Source organism: Magnolia sinica, chromosome 11, assembly GCF_029962835.1.
Source record: "Magnolia sinica isolate HGM2019 chromosome 11, MsV1, whole genome shotgun sequence".
Taxonomy (NCBI): domain Eukaryota; kingdom Viridiplantae; phylum Streptophyta; class Magnoliopsida; order Magnoliales; family Magnoliaceae; genus Magnolia; species Magnolia sinica.
Genome location: NC_080583.1, coordinates 81,203,644 through 81,218,981, shown reverse-complemented (window position 1 = coordinate 81,218,981; position 15,338 = coordinate 81,203,644). Strand labels below are relative to the sequence as shown.

The following is a 15,338-nucleotide window of genomic DNA, read 5'->3' as shown; positions in this document are numbered from 1 at the left end:
GGAGGATACCCAAGATGAAAATGAGGTGCAACAGGCACCCCCGCCTCGTACTTTACGAGATTTTCTACAACCGGCGGGAGTGAGTACGCCCTCATGCATGATTTTTCCTGAAAACACAGGACAAATGGACATCAAGCCAGGAGTTATCCAACTCCTTCCCAAATTCCATGGACTTGAATCTGAAAGTCCATATTTACATTTGAAAGAGTTCGATGAGATAATAGCTACATTATGTTTTCCTAATGTATCTGAAGATACAATTAGGCTGAAACTCTTTCCTTTTTCCTTAAAAGAGAAAGCTAAGACGTGGTTACATTCACTGCGTCCTAGATCCATTGGCACATGGAACGATATGCAGAGGGAATTCATAAAAAAATTCTTCCCACATCATAAAACAATTACCCTCAGAAAAGCAATCATGAACTTTGCCCAAAAGGAAGATGAAACATTCTTCCAATGTTGGGAAAGGTTCAAAGATTTAGTCAGTTCATGCCCACAACACGGATTTGAAACGTGGCGCATTACAAATTTTTTCTATGATGGACTGACATCTTCCATGCGCCAAATGGTCGAGACAATGTGTAATGGAGAGTTCATTAATAAAGATGATCTGTGAGGCAAGTATTGGTTATCATGAATCTTCTTATTAGTTACCAATGATATCCTTAAATATCAAGGCGAATCTTAATGTTGACAAATCGAGATTAGATTATGCATTCATAGATCTCAATGGTTATAATTTTTCTAATTAATGGAATAATACTTTGAACTTGATTATGAAGTTTACCATGTACTGGAGTCTAGGAGAAAGTAATGCCCAACATTCATGAATCTTAAACTTCTAGTATCTGGATTGTTCCCCAAAATCATTCGAGTTTTTAAAAAATTATGATATAATTCTCAATTTATTTTTCGCATACTTTGCTCGGGACTAGCAAAATGCTGGTTGGGGGTTGTGTTGAGGGTCAAATATTGCATATCAGACCCCATTTATTACCTGGATTTATGAGCATGACTCTGTTTAACGGCTTGGTTTAACTGTGTATGTGATACAAGGTGTAATTACGAACTGAGACTAAGAAAGGGTGTTTAAAGCTGCGATTTAACGCTCTGATGACACCAAGGCAAGGGACGGACCCCAGGGGGCCAAGATCATCGAATTTACACACCGAAGATCAGCGAAAATCGAGAAACTGAAGTTCAAGTGGCCCAAAATTGGTTCATAATGAAAGATCACAGGGTTCCCACTATCCGTTCAGGTCGAAACTTCATACATGCCCTGAGGGCCATAAATTAACCCAACGGATAAATCAGCCCATAAACCATTACTTTTGGGCCCACCTGCTATTTGGATATTCTTAAAAATTGGTCTCAACGGGTTAAATGAGCTGACAATATGAATGGATGGAGCGGATTTCTTACATACATCAAGTGGGACCCACATGTATACTGAGTGTACATAAGGTGCACGTGCACCAGCCGTGCACCCTTACAGCCAAAGTCGGTCAGCTCACGCTGACCGACTGCTTCTTCTCCAGATCCAAAAACGCAACAGCGTTTTCGCTGTCGTCCGCCGGTCCTTCTCAGTGGGGCCCACTCGTCAACTGGAGTGATGATCTGAACCGTCCATTGTATCAAGAGGATGGGCGTGAACATCGCCTAGGTGGCGTAATCTCAGAAGATAACGGAGAGTGGATTTCAACTGTTAAAACGGATGATTAACGGTGGAGCGAAAGAATCAGTGGGCCACACGGAATTCAACATGAAACCAGTCAAATCTTACTGGTTTTTCGACGCGAATCGAATGGTCGGAGTGGATTTTACACACAGCACCAACCAGAGGTTCGCCGCCTTCACAGCGCCCGACCGCGCACGCTCTGCTGCGTAACAGAGGCTGCGGACGACCTTAGTGGGCCATCATCACGGACCAAATCATCAATCCGGTCCGTCCATCATGTAGAGGGACTCAATATTGTCAGAACCATGCTAACCGTTTTCAGCCATTCACGCATACGTGGCCGCTACAACGATCACAAAAGGACCGTTCGAATAGCGTTACAACAGGAATTCTTCCATGGGCAGCATCAACAAGGATCAAAACAGACCATGTTCGGTCGAAATTCTGAGGAGAAGCTGTTGGACGGCATGGATCTTTCAAATGATAGAAGAAATGGGCCCACCATCGTCCCAGCGCAGGCCATGCGTTCAAACAGAACCTGGGCGCTGCTGTTTTCGTGGCTGCATAAATAAACTCGCAAGGAGTCTCCAGCTTCCACTACCTAATCCTACCAGGACTCGACAGCAGTCCGGAAGAGAGATTCCTTTGGGGGACGATAGTTCTATAAGAGAAGGAGTTACGGTTTGGTTGAAAGGAGGAAGGAGAGTGTGGCTGCTGTGCGTACTGGAACGGCTGGAGCAGTTGCCGCTGCTGTGTACGGTCAGGGAGAAAGACGGCAGGAGTGGACGAGTTAGGGAGAGAGAAAGAGGAGCAGAAGTTTGGTGGCTTGGGTTTGGGTTTTGAACGTGAGGAAGAAAAGGAAGAAGAAAAGTGGCTGAGTTGGTACTGTGCTATATTTATTTTCTTTCATTTTAAATTGTTTAAGAGATTCATCCACATCATGCCAATGTGTGGCTGAACCTCTTAGCTGGGGCTAAGAGGTGAAGCTTGTGGTCTGATGGGAGAAACTTTGCTGGTGCCTATTGTTTAGATGGACTGATATTGATTTTTGTTCAAATTAAAAAAGAGTACTTTCAGTTATTTTTAAGGGTTTGTTGTGACTGAAATTACAACGGATCTGCGATGATTTTGAGTATTTCTTTCTTCTTTTTGATGCTCATGACGTCAGGAAACCCTGTTGTTTACCATAGTCCCCTGGGCATGGTAGGATGACAGTACCCTTCCTGATCTTCATACATTGTTGAATGGTTGGTAATTAGTTTAATCTTGTTGTTTACTTTGTCTCCTGGGCATGGTTAGATGATGGAATCCATTCTAATTCATACACCTTTCATCTCTTGAAACCTATATCAATGGCAGTTCAGGAAATTTTCATAATTTGGGATCCTGGCATACGATCTCCCTGATCTCTACAAGTGGATCCTCTGAATCCCCAGTTCCCTTCCTTTGAATTACTTAAGTTTTAGATAATTATTCCACAAATTATTCCCTAAGTTTTATTTGATTTAGATCGCATCTTAGTCTAGTTCTAGTTCTGCTTGATTTCAGATAACGTACAGGTATCAGTCCCTGTGGATTCGACCTCGGTCTTACCGAGTTTATTACTACATCACAACCCTGCACTTGGGGTGTGAACACTCACTGCTTTAACCGACCAAAAAACTAGGATCCACCAGGACTAGGAATTGATACAACGAGCCTTCTACCTAGTCAGGTAGATGATTGATGTATCGGGTTCAAACCCACTACAAGCGTCTCTCCATGTTGGCTGAACATTGAAAATATATATTTTTACTCTAGATAGAAGGGAACCGTCGTCATGAATCTAAATCTTTTAAAAAACTGTACTAAACCGTTAGGGTAAAAAAGTTTTAAGGGGGGTAGACTACAATAAGTCAGACTAACATATTTAGTTGCACCCTACCATGCATATGAATGTGAAATCAACAGAACCTAGGCATACAAAATTAGAATATCTTTACCTATTTACATTAGACAATTTCGGGGACGAAATTATTTTTAAGGGAGGTAGATTGTAGCATCCCGAATTTTTACTATTTTGGATTGCCAAAAATCCTTTTTTTAAAAAAATATATAACTAGCCACGTCGTCACTTACTAACCCTTGATGCACGAAGTGAGCCTATACGTGGTTGTTACCGATAAAAAACTGTACAGATAAGATTGATCAACTGTAAAAAACCAACGAATCTGACCGATCACTTAAATATCGAGTTTAGCCCCATGATTTGTTCATCTATGGCCCAAAATCTAACCGACCCATCGCTGACTAATCAAGACAATTGTAACTAAATTAAATATCTACCCAAAGTCGAGTTAGCTATGGCCCAGATCTTGATTAATAAACCAAATCAACCCGATTACTAATTTAGCATAAGAACCAACGATCTATAGTGATCATGACCGAATCACCATTTTCGCTAATTTTGAATAGGCCACACTGTGAACTTAGTTAATCCAGACCCTAACAAGTGCGCCCAAGAAATCTCCCTACCCAATTTATTACAAAAATACCCCAATTTTTCGAACAAACTCTAGACCGCTCATTAATGGGTCACTAGTTCTGAAATTATAGCGTAATATCCATCTCACTGGGCTCGACGTCTATCACAGGCGGTGGGCCCAAACGATGCCCCGAACCGCACAACTTAGACCGTGAAGATTGAGCTTGAAAAGCGCGACTCTCTGGAACTTGAAACCTGAAACTTAAGTGAGTTGGCACCGCCACTAAAACAAGAAAGTTGAGACTTTCCAACCATTGGATTGCACTAGGATAGCCCCAGGGGCCAAAAATACACCCACCAAGGGTATATGCATTAGGTCCAGCCTTCCCAAGGCCAAATGAGCTAATTTCTAGGCTATATAAGCTGTAAAAATCCTCTCTCACCCTCTTATACGAATTTTCTAGAAAAGGAGAGAGAGAGAGAGAGAGAGAGAGAGAGGAGAAAGAGGAGAGAGTGGAAGGGGAGAGTAAGCTCAAAGGGTGGGAATTGAGAGGATTCCCTCTCCTACCACGACCTCACACCAGAAATCGCATCTCTACCGCCACAGGAGGGGATTTGCTACGATCCAAAAAGGTAACCACCCTATCATCTCCCTAATTCCAACAAGAGGAACCACATGCATGTGTCCTAACTTACAAATCTATGTGACACAGGCTCCAACGCATCAACCCATGAGTCTGGCACCCTAAAAGCCACTCCGCGAGCCTTCGGCAACCCCTAAGTGTGGACCATTAGCTATAGGTGACCGTTTATCAAATCTAGGCTGAAATTAGTGATTATGGGTGTAGAATTTGTTTGCATGTCAGCTGCATGTATGTTAATTGTGGAATGAGAGTGTTGTTTCGAACATTTTTCGATTTGGGGGAAACTTGGGCTCTCTATCGCTCAAAATCCTTACATTGCCTTAATTCCTGTTATTTATGAGCATAAAATTAGGACACATTCCCCAAATTCTAAAACAAATAGGAAAATTTCGCTGCATGTCCCCTATGCACAAGATTAATTACCGATTAATTCTATGCATGATTGCTTCTTTGAAATTGAACTTGTTTACGTGTTTATTTAAAATTTTCATGTATTTAAGAATCCTTAATGAATTATGATTTTCATGTCTACAATTTACTGCTATGTATGCCTAAATCCCTCACAACTAGAAGTAGACCGACATCTATTTTAGTATCATTCATTTATACCCTGCACCCTTTCCGGATCGACCAGTAAATTTCGTAACCCACCTAGGCAGCCCTTCTGGTAGGGCCTCCCACCGGTAAATTTGACCCAATTAATCGAATTACGGATAGTTAGCTGTAGTCGAATTACGCGGGACATCACTCTCAATGTCGTACGATTTATAGTTCGTCTAAAGGGGACAAATTGGCTCACCAGTTGGTCATTCATGTTCGTTAACCATGTATGTACATGTCTGCCTAAATCTGAAGCACCTCATACCTTTGAGAGGCCACTATTAACCGTAATGATACGATCCCCAAGACTCATGAGCCAGGCATGGTAGTATGGGATATCGTGTCAGAGTTGTCGTCCTACGCTGGGGTGACGAGCCTCCCTGTAGTGACCAGTGAGCAACTAAGACTCGAGAGCTGGGTATAGTGGTATGGGACATTATGTCTGTACTGTCGACCTACGGTGGGTGACGAGTCTCCCCGTAGTGACCAGCGAGCATAAGAGGTGATAGGTTCTTGTTCGAACGGCCCCTGTCAAATTACTCAGCTGATGGTTCCGTGCCAGATTTTCGTTCGAACGACCCGGGGATGAATGGAATTGGGCGATGAGCCATTCCTTATAGTGATTTGGTTATGTAACAAGTCCGCACCTCGGAACTAAGTGATCATACTCGGTGTTTGGGCGACAACCCATACCAAGTTGATCCTCATATCTTTAGGCATCATGTCTTACCTTTAAAATATAATTATTGATTTGTGAGACAGATGGATGATACCTAAATTTGGATCATGGATCGCAAGCTCAGTGCCGCTACGGCCGCCCTGAGCCAAGTGATCTGGATAAGGCTATTGATTAAATGGAGATGCTTCAGCTTCCCTAATCATGCTGGATGAACGGACTTAATTAAATACTCGGTTAACAACTCACCATCACATTGCATTAGTTAGGATCGGCGATTCGGCAATTGAGGTTGCATTGAGGGAGTGTTGGGCATTGCGATTGTTACACGTTGTCGCTTGAGGAAGTATTGGAAGTAAGGGCATGCATCATATCATGAAACCATGCATATGCATTAATAAGAGTAGCTAGGATTTTATGAATGATTGTTTTTCACTAACTTTGTCCATGTATTTGATAATATGCGTAACTTATTGATAATGGTATCTACTGAGTTGACCACTCACTCCCACTCTGGGACAGTGTTTTAAAACACCAACCAAACGCTATCTTAGATGCAGGTGTCATGGAGCTCGAAGCACTGGATAGGGTGAGTATAAACGAGAAGGAGGAGCTCTCCTACTTTCAGCTTTTGGGCGGATCACCATAGGATGTCCTAGGACTAGTGATAGGGTTCAGGGTAGGGTTTATATTTCTGGATTATGTCTATTTTTATAGGACACGGTCCCTCACGTTCACTTACATTATCTTTTTGTCAGATCTGCTTACTCCATGATAGTTGCACATGTGTTTACTATTTTAGTTTTGATTTATGCTGCATGGTCCGCTTAAATTTCTCCATTGCTTATGAAACAAACCAATTATACATATTTCGAAACCCAGTAGGGCATAAGTGGCACCCAAGAATTTGAGAGTTGAGTACCTACTCGGCCCCCCAAAATCCGGGGCATTACAGGTTGTTAGAGTCGGATTCTACTCCTTTAGAGTTTGGACAGTTTAGATCAGATTCCAATCTGGAGTTTTTTTTCTTTTTTCTTTTTGTTTGTCCGACTCCTTCACATCTTCTACTTTTATCACCTGTTGTTGCAGTGGTTGAATTATCACGCTCGGCCAATCTTCGTGATCAGGTGAGATCCACTAATCTTGGATTGCCAGGAAATCCACTCCCTTGATCTGTTTTGTTATGGTGTGTTGGTCTAGGAGCCAAAGTTTGAAGCGGATCCGAGTTCTAGGTGGGCCACATCATCAGTCAACATGGGGACGACATTCACCGTTGAATCAGGCTCTCGTGGGAAGTCTGTTACGTGCAATGCATGTGAACTTCTTGATTTCATGAATGACTTGGGCAAAGGTGGGGTTCAACATGATGTTTGGTGGGCAATCTACTCCATTGATCACGTTTGCAAGATCGTGTTTAACTATGGCCCTAAATATAGGGCAATTCTAAGTCCTAGGTGGGCCACACGTTATAAAAATGTGTGGCTGATAGTTAACGTAAAACCTCCATATATGTCTCTTATTTACAACTTTACCATTTTCTTTCTATCTTTTGCCGTCTGTAACTCCCTACTTCACTGTCCAAAAGAGGTAAAACTTCACCATTGAGCATTATTTCTCAAGATCTTTCGACAGGTTAAATTTGGGCGTCATCTCTCAATGATGACCAAGATGTTCTTTTGAATGGCTACACACTCCATGCTTCAGAACCACAGTTATACACATCTAATTGAAACATTACCCGGTAGTTCGAACATATAACCTAAGATCTTCATAATAACTATATTATATATTCGGATGGCTCGTTTGGGGGATCCAAATATGATGGATGGTCAGATGACATGCTAAAAATATGAAAACTTGATGGTTGTACTCTAACCGTGATATAGGTGTATGTACGATCAGTTTTGTAAATGGATGAATACAAGTGAGTTTTTGAAATGATCAAGAGGTCGGATATGTGTACGGTTAGATTCAAGTGACTTGTTCAAATGTTCAAGTTCCTTAGATTGCAGTTCTAATGGTGGGTTAAGCATATTCATAGGTGATGAACGAAATAAGTGGATCAGAATCTCAATTTGACATATGTACGAGTGGGTGTAAAGGTCAAGTAGTTAGTTTACTATGATCGCGTAGACCAAAATCAAAGTGGATGGTCAGATGTCTCTATCTAGCAGTGAATATATAACTGAACGGTTGATTATGATAGATAGGTTAGAATACTTGGATATATGAGGGTCTTGTCTTAAAATCAACGATCGAATGACTTAATTTATTGATAAAGATTATTCACAATGGTCAAATTCTTGTTAGAGAACAGATGTAAGATTAGGATAGCTAAATTGGTATCGTACACATGTACATACTAAGTTAAATTTCATAATTACACTCGAGAACTTTTAATAATCGGGTATTGAAAAGTTTGAGGTGTTACAATTAAGGACATTTAAGATGAAAGATCTAGGGGCTGCAAGGAGAGTTCTCGGCATTGATATACGTAGAGACAAGAAGAGTAGAAGACTTTGGCTATCTCAGGTGGAATATCTTGAGAAGGTATTGATTAAGTATGGGATGGACAAGGCAAAGCCGATCAGCGTTCCCCACACGGCTCACTGAAAACTTTCTTCCGAACAGTGTCATAAAACAGATGAAGAAAAGTAAGATATCTCTTGTGCCTTATTCGAGCGCGATTGGCAGCTTGGTGTATGCCATGGTTTATAAAAGACTAGATATTTTACATGTTGTAGGTATTGTTAGCAGATACATATATAACCCCGAAAAGTAACATCGAGAAGCATTAAAATGGGTACTTCGATATATTCGAGGTATATAGGAATACGTCTTATCTTTTTAGAAATCAGGGGACAAGTTAGTAGCCTATATAAATTCTAATTACGTGGGTAGTGTGGACAATAGAAAGTCGACTTCCAATTACTCGTTTGTGTTGTTAAGTATATGGCAGCGACGAAGGCATTCAAAGAAAGTATTTGGTTGAGAATGATAATAAATCAGTTGGGGCTTCAGTAGGAGGCCGTGTCAGTTAATTATGAGAGCGAAAGTGTGATAAATTTGGCTAAAAACTCTGTCTACCACTTATGTACTAAACATATTGATGTGCGTCACCATTTTATCCAACAGATACTTGAGAAGGGAGGTGCGACTCTAGAGAAGATTCACACAAGCGTGAATCTGGCTAACATGCTTACTAAGGTGGTTTCCATAGAAAAGTTCAAGTTCTATGCAATTTCTCTCGGCTTGGCGAATGCGTAAAGGAAGACGGAGTGTGTACAATAAGCAATGGTTGAACTATAATGCAAGGCAGAATTAGAGATGAGGAAAGGAAACTATTAAGAATGAAAATTGAAGACATGGTGGAGATTATTGTTGATGTCTTAAATCTTTCAGTAACAAGATGTATCGATTCCATTGACAAACCATTCGATGTCATTGATAGCTGCTCGATGCCATCGAGAAAATTCAAAAATCCCATGTTGGTTGCTAGACACTTTGTGATGTCCTGCTCGATGCCTGGAAGTGTCATCAAAGATGTCATTGGAAAAATCCAAAAAAAAAAAAAAAAAAATCATGTTTAGTCCCTAGAACATTTTGGTATTTTCTCGATACTATCGAAGGGGTTTGATGCCATCGACGGTCTGTCGATGACATCAAAGTCCTATTGAAGGTGTCATCAAGCGTGCGCGTAGATTTGCATAGGTACATGATTTGTTTCCGATTTCGATTGTAATTCTCATAGAGTCTATAATTCATTCTAGGGTCTCAAAGGCATAACTTGGGGAGATTTAAGGCTTGTTCAAATCGGATAATCTATTTTTCATATAATTTTCTTCTTTTATAGTGCATTACTGTCACTTTGTGCCATTGGTTTTTTTCCCGCAAGAGCTTTTCCATTTAAAATTCAATTTGTTTGTGTTTGAACTTGGTTGTGCGATTAGAGTACTTTGTTTGATTCATCTATGTGTGCTTTTGCGGTCCCCCAACAGTAAACATTGCTTAGTGTTCCGTCTTAAAATAAGCTGTTTCGCTCCTATGTACACTACAAGAAAGTCGGCCTTTAGCCTCAATTTTTTAGCCTCGGTTCAAAAAAAGAAGGCTAAATGTGGTTTTTAGCCTTTGTTGTAAAGGAACTGAGGCTAAAATTTCATTTTTTGCCTCAATTGGTGAGAAACTGAGGCCAAAATTCTGTCCTTTTGACTCGATTGGTGAGCAACTGAGGCTAAAAGTCTGCCCTTTTGCCTCGGTTGTTGAGAACTGAGGCCAAAAGTCTGTCCTTTTGCCTCGGTTGTTGAGAACCGAGGCTAAAAGTGTGAGCAACTGAGACTAAAAGTTTGTCATTTTGCCTCGGTTGGTGAGAAACTCAGGCCAAAAGTCTGCCCTTTTGCCTCGGTTGATGAGCAACTGAGGCCAAAAGTCTGCCCTTTTGCCTCGGTTGTTGAGAACTGAGGCCAAAAGTCTGCCCTTTTACCTCAGTTGTTGAGAACCGATGCCAAAAGTCTGCCCTTTTACCTCTTTTAGTGAGAAACTGAGGTCAAAAGTCTGTTATTTTGCCTCAGTTGGTAAGCAACTGAGGCTAAAAGTTTACCCTTTTGCCTCGGTTGGTGAGAAACTGAGGCCAAAAGTCTGTCCTTTTGCCTCGGTTGGTAAGCAACTGAGGTAAAAAATCTGTCCTTTTGCCTCGGTTGTTGAAAACTGAAGCCAAAAGTCTGTCCTTTTGCCTCGGTTGGTGAGAAACTGAGGCTAAAAGTTGTCCTTTTTTCTCGGTTGTGAGCAACTGAGGCCAAATGTCTGCCCTTTTGCCTCGGTTGGTTGGTGAGTAATTAAGGCCAAAAGTCTATAAGTGGCCCCGAGGAGTTTTTAACGGTGGACGTCACTGTCCCCGCTATTTTCGATGTGGTGTGATCCCCTTGAGCTTTCGATCTGCCTCATTATGTGACTCATGTCCTAAAATCATCTCACCAAATAGATGGACTGTGTGGATACAACTAACACACCATGGTAGGGCCCACATAACTTGGTGACGTCACTTCAAATCTGATCCACACTAACACACCATGGTAGGGCCCACAGAACTTGGTGACGTCACTTCAAATCTGCTGTTGAAGCCGTCGGTAGTTAATCCGCATCCGTGGGTTTGGCGGAAAGGCATCTCTCTCCATCTCGCTTCCCCCTCTCTCGTTACAAATAATCCCTTCAAATGAATTAGGGCAATCTCCCTCCCTCTCCCTCACTCTCTTTGCGAGAGAATAAGAAGAAGAGATTTTTCAATAACCTTACAGACCGCTGGACGAAATCCGCATCTGCAGAAACCCTAGAAAAATGAGAATTCGGGATTTGGTATGGAACACGGAATCTGATGAAATTGAAATAAAATCCTACTTCCTATTCGTCAAGGATAGTCCAAATAGAGAAGAAAATACGACAAATATTTCAGGAGTTTGTGATTTATAGGGTTTTGAACGAATCGAGAAATCAACAGACGAAAATTGCACGATTTTTTTTCCTTTTTTCTCTCCAGATATTCATCTCATATCATCGCATAAAAAGAGAGAAATCGTGATTATTTTTTTAGAAAATGGAAATTTAAATAGAAAAATCAGAAAATTCGAAGAAATTACCAGAGGTTTTGACGATCTGAAATTCGGAGGCCTGCAAAAGCAGCTAAGAACGAGAGACAGAGAGGCTTCGGCCTTTTGCTGGAAAGGATGTGGAAAGCCAGATGTATTCGACACGTGGCAGAGATGAGAGGGTAAGTGGAGATGGACGACTGATATTGAAGAAAATGGATGAAGGACAGTGGGAAAGAAAGTACCAGAATCGTCCACCACACCTGTTTTACGCAGCTCCATAAAACATCCAATCTCTGTGGGGATAACCGTGTATATATATATATATATATATATATATATGTGTGTGTGTGTGTGTAAATCCACTCCGTCCATAAGGTGAGAAACATTATTCTAACCGCACATACAAATTATCCGAATGATTAGAAACTCTCATGGGACACACCAAGGGAGCAAAACCTTGAGGCCTGCCCAAGGTTTTGTGCCACTGATCTAATTAACCCTACGGTGGATAGTCCATTCCTAAAAATCTTCTAGATGAAAAGATCCTAGCCACCAACCTCTGACATTTTTTTCAATTGAAAGTTGACCACTGGTGATGCAGTTAACTTGAAAGCGGAGAGTTTTGAACTAGCCAAGTACTTTTCCTTGACCATCACTGGGATGCATCAACTGTTTTATATTTTTCTTGACCATCTATTTGCGGAAGTGAGTCAGCTTGGTTTTGGTGGGCGATGGTAAAAGAAAGTGTTTTAGTGGTCAAAGAAACATGTTGCTGAGTAATTCATGTTCCAAAACTGGACTGTGTTGGAAGTTGAAACAAGTCTTAGTGATTTATACTGATAGGACTGTCAACAGGCCAGGCCTAGGGTTGTCTTTGGCTTGGATTTTGAGCTGGTTGGGCTGGATCTAATCAAAATTTTTACTCTGTCTGGCCAGGCCCCAGCTTCTATTCAAAATTGAGAGGGCTAGCCTTATTCTCATAATTGTCACAGTATGTGTGACTATTGTGGGTATGTATTTCTGGCTGAATGCTGAGAACTATCATTAAAAACAGCAAGACGTCAAACTTGCTTAATTCATCCTAGTTTTTATTGATTTCATCTACATCAAGATGATGATTGAAATTCGGCATGATTGCAAAATCCAAATGCAGGTTTCTGACAGTGTATTTCCTGATGCTGCTACAAAGATTTACTTTCAAACAGCTCAGAGAAATGGCAAGATAGTCAACTGTATCACAAGCTTTGGTACAACCAGTTTTTTGTATGAAGGTATCTTTAAAACAAAAAGAAAAAAGAAAAAGAAAAATCAGCAATCCAGCAAAAGAAACAACAAGGAATTATAACAAAGATTGATCTAATATTAAGTAATGCATGTATGGAATAGGACAAGATGTATAGAAGACAAATAGAACAATAGGTGTAGAAGACATACCAAATTTAATAAAAGCATAGGGCCTGGCAGCAGTTTGACTCCCATTGACTTTCTCAAATTCGTTTTTGAGGTCTACTAGGTATTGAAAAGCAAGTTTCTTCGGATAAGAATGATCACACATGGTGAAATAACATACACGGCCTTTAATAATATAGCTGCAAAATTAGGTCAGGGTAACAATTGCATTTGATTTAAATGGACTGGACATGAAATGCCTAACATAGAAAAATAGGGAACAAGGGAGAAAATCCATGTTGTTTTCTTAAGTAGCCAGTTCTGCTACATGGATCAAGCTGAAATGCTACTATTTCTTGTTCTGCAATTGGAATCCTTAGGAGAGCACTTCTTATAAACAGGTGGTGTGAGTTGGCCATTTTTCTTATTTGGTGCAATTGCTTCTTAGCTATTAGTAGTACATGTGACTCTGATCTCCTGTTAGAAACTATCTCTGCTCATCCTTCCCTGCTCTCTCTCTCTCTCTCTCTCTCTCTCTCTCTCTCTCTCTCTCTCTCTCTCTCTCTCTCTAATAGTAAATTCTTGATGTAGTTTGTTTTCCATTCAGCATTGATTTCTTTCAGGGATTGGCACTATTGATTTGTGCATTGCAGGCCCTTTATCTGAATTGCCCAGAGCTTAACGACCTGAATCTCAATTTATGTACAAACTTGCATCCAGGTAGTTACTGAATGTTCTACTTGTAGGTAGCTGACATGGAGACTCAATGTTAGACACTACAAACTTTGAGAATCTAAATGCAAACATCTCTGTATGGGTTATATGTTATTGTCAAAACTCAGAAGATACAATCATCATCTCCATATCCTAGCCATTTGTTGCGTGATGTGAGATTATACATGCGTACATATAGAAAAAATGTTTCTAGTTAAATAGGAATTTGCCTAGAACTACGTAGTTAGAATGTGGATGGTGCTTGTAAATGAACACGACCATGAACTTAGATTTTACCCTACCAGCTATTTCAATGTGTTTAGCACAGATGTGCAGCTTATGCCCAGGATGGGTATTTTTTGAAAAAAACAAAGTTCTTCATACATAGATTAGGTGGGTGGGGGAAACATTTAGTGCGTAAAATTATAATTAGGTTCTTTTGAAGCATAATCCTTCTTTCAAATTTGAGGCCTTGCTCTGTTCTGGTTCTTCAAGTTTGCATTACTGCATCACCTTCTTCTCCTTCTTCTTCTTCTTTTTAAATTTTTTATACACATTTAAACCAAATCTGATGACTACAAAGAAACTGTCTTAGTTCACTGATTATGTTACATACTTAGATTTCATTTCGTTATACAAATTTTTTATACACATTTAAACCAAATCTGCTTTTTTGTATGAAAGAGCAATTTGCACTATTGGAGCCAAATAAGAATGGATGCATCTCACTAGAAAACATAAGAATGGTTAGTTTCTTTTTGTAATATCTAGATTTCTTACTGGGCATGTTTACTATTGGTTGTTAAGCTACAATGTTCAGTTACTTCTGTTGATGATTACTATTGAATATTTTGGCCAGGCATTGGTGAAAAATGCAACAGATGCTATGAAGGAATCCCGCATTCATGATTTTCTTGCTTCGGTATCTATTTTACTGTTGACTTTGTAGTTATTCTTCAATTTCAAATGGTTCTGTATGCTTTATAACTTTTTACCAATACTCCTTTCTTCTATGACAGTTGAATGCTCTTCAATATGGAAAGATGGACTTCCACACCGGTAGCTTTATGGCCAGAAGCTAACAAACACGTCTACACACAAATGAGAGAGAGAGGATCCATTCCAGTGTAAAGAAGAATCATCAATGCCTGACGAAAGGGCGCTGTTCTTTGAAGTGGACATGGTCCTTGATGTTGTCTCCTTCCAACTTGAGGCTGGCCCACCACACCAAATCGCCTTCCACCTTTAGAGAACCCCCACCAACAGTGGTGGTAGAAGCAGCAGCATTGTCACGGGGAACTTGAAGAGGAAGATTATTCAGCTTCGAACATCCACTCACTCCGGCAAGCACACCTCACCACAAATACTCTCCAGCTTAGGTAGCTCCCACAGACACACTGTACATAGTTGTTGGAGTGAGCCTTTAGCTACCCCTCAAAACACCACCTCCAATCTATTGCAGAATTTGATATGGAGAGTTTCCAGGCTTTCTAAGCATACAATTGAGGAGAAGACGATCACGAGTCTCGGACAACACTCCATATATATGTGCAATTCCCAAAAAAACACAACCAAGGAAAAATTCTCTCAA

General features: G+C 40.5%; 1 long non-coding RNA gene and 1 other non-coding gene across 4 annotated transcripts; one reads left to right on the top strand and one right to left on the bottom strand.

The window, feature by feature from the left end:
• Positions 1 to 400: 400 nt before the first annotated feature.
• LOC131219851 (small nucleolar RNA R71) lies at positions 401 to 507 on the bottom strand. Its single transcript, XR_009158493.1, has one exon. It is a non-coding gene; the product is annotated as a small nucleolar RNA R71 (small nucleolar RNA).
• Positions 508 to 11,988: 11,481 nt separating this feature from the next.
• On the top strand, positions 11,989 to 15,083 carry LOC131219491 (uncharacterized). 3 transcript variants are annotated; one of them, XR_009158220.1, is made up of 3 exons: positions 11,989 to 13,753; positions 14,607 to 14,669; positions 14,767 to 15,083. It is a non-coding gene; the product is annotated as an uncharacterized LOC131219491 (long non-coding RNA). The 3 variants fall into 3 exon arrangements; XR_009158221.1 differs by lacking the exon at positions 11,989 to 13,753 and adding an exon at positions 14,155 to 14,493 and having other exon boundaries at positions 14,826 to 15,083; XR_009158219.1 differs by lacking the exon at positions 11,989 to 13,753 and adding an exon at positions 14,155 to 14,493.
• Positions 15,084 to 15,338: the final 255 nt, after the last annotated feature.